Source organism: Myotis lucifugus, unplaced genomic scaffold (genome assembly GCF_000147115.1).
Source record: "Myotis lucifugus unplaced genomic scaffold, Myoluc2.0 scaffold_214, whole genome shotgun sequence".
In the NCBI taxonomy this organism is placed as follows: domain Eukaryota; kingdom Metazoa; phylum Chordata; class Mammalia; order Chiroptera; family Vespertilionidae; genus Myotis; species Myotis lucifugus.
This window is the reverse complement of record NW_005871262.1, coordinates 1,172,306-1,174,506: the sequence shown is the minus strand read 5'-3', so window position 1 is coordinate 1,174,506 and position 2,201 is coordinate 1,172,306.

Genomic DNA, 2,201 nt, shown 5'->3' with positions numbered 1-2,201 from the left:
TACATCAGAATAAAGAGCTTCTGCACAGCAAAAGAAACCATCAACAAAACATTGAGAAAACCCACTGCGTGGAAAACATATTTGCCAACGTCATATCTGATAAGGGCTAATCTCCAAAATGTATAGGTAACACGTACAACTTAACAAAAGGAAGATAAACAATCCAATCAAAAAATGGGCAAAGGACCTAAATAGACACCTTGCAAAAGAGGACATTCAGAAAGCCAAGAGACATATGAAAACATGCTCAAAGTCACTAATCATCCGAGCGATGCAAATCAAAACAACAATGAGGTACCATCTCACACCTGTCAGACTGGCTATCATCAACAAATCAACAAACGACAAGTGCTGGAGAGGATGTGGAGAAAAAGGAACACTCGTGCACTGCTGGTGGGAATGCAGACTGGTGCAGCCACTATAGAAGGCAGTATGGAGTTTCCTCAAAAAACAAAAAATGGAACTCCCATTTGACCCTGTGATCCCACTTCTAGGAATATGTCCCAAGAAACCAGAAACACCAATCAGAAAGGATATATGTACCCATATGTTCATAGCAGCACAATTCTCCATAGCTAAGATCTGGAAACAGCCTAAGTGCCCATCAGTAGATGAATGGATTAGAAAACTATGGTACATCTACACAATGGAATACTATGCTGCTGTAAAAAAGAAGGAACTCTTACCATTTGCAACGGCATGGATGGAACTGGAGAGCACTATGCTAAGTGAAATAAGCCAGTCAATGAAGGAAAAATACCACATGATCTCACTCATTCATGGATAATAAAGACCATTATAAACTTATGAACAATAATAGATACAGAGGCAGAGTTGCCTCAAACAGATTGTCAAACTGCAGCGGGAAGGCCGGGGAGGGTTGGGGGGCAGGAGGGAGGCGGGTAAGAGATCAACCAAAGGACTTGTATACATGCATATAAGCATAACCAATGGACATAAGACACTGGGATGTAGGGGAGGCCAGGGGATTGTCAAGGGCGGGGGGAAAAAAAGGACACATAGGTAATACCCTTTGTAATACTTTAAGCAATAAAGAAAAAAAAATGGCTCTTACCTCATCTCTCCAAAGACTATGATTTGGAGGAGGAAAGAAGGAGCAATTACTTATAGACTTTGAACAATATTTCCAGGAAAAAATAAGCCAAATAAAAATTTTCCCTGAACCAGAAAAAAAAAAGATTAGAAATGTGTATTACAATCCCTAGAGCAACCAATGAAAAACTATAAAAAAGATATAGGTAAAATCACAATAGATAAATTGAAATGAAATGCCCTAAAACTGTTCAAATAACCCATGAGAAGGCAGGAAAGCAAAATCAGAGAATGAAAACAGGATGGTGTTTTGCAGGGGGGAGGAGTAGGGGTGGAAGAGGGTATAGGGGGTATAAATGGTGATGGGGGAAAAAAAGAAAACGATGACCCTGATAGGCTACAAAATCCTAAACAGCTTTTTGAAACAGGAGGAAATAAAGATTAAATGCAGCTTGTTATGGTTTGTGACAAGTGTTAAAAAAAAAAAGACAAGATAATGGGTCCTTCCCTAGAGTCTCCGGGAGGAGTGCAGCCCTGCCAACACCTTGAATTTAGGACCTCTGATCTCCCAAACTGTGAGATAATAAATGTGTGCTGTCTTAAGCCCCTGTCATTGGTGACTTGATAGGACAGTCGGAAGAAACTAACACAGCTGCCGAGAGATCTGAGAGGAGGGTTAACTAACCAGCAGTGGAGGTTAGGGGAGAGCCAGGAGGGCACCGGCAGAACAGTCAGCTTTAAAACTCCACCAAGTTTGGGGAGCACTGAAGCTGAAGCCAGTGGGAACTTTCCAGTCCCCTTTTCCTTCGCTAGTACCAGCCCTAGAAAGGTCCTCAAACCCAGGGTTGTGAGAGGGTGGAGGGAGAGTAGCCAGAGTAGATGGGAAAGGGGGAAGCCATCACTCCTTCCCACAGGCAGACCTCCAGGAGGTTCAAAGCTCTGACAATCTGTAGCAGTTACTGACCACATGGAGCATCTCCATTCCTGGGCTGAGGCCATCTGCACTGTCTGAGAGTGTCTTAGAAGGTCCCACGGGACAAACAGCATGGCTGTGTCCACCCAAAAGGTCAGTAGAGAGTGAAAATAGAGCAACAGCATGACTACATCTGCGAGTGGAGCCTGCTTCCCATACAGGGCACATCCTCTGC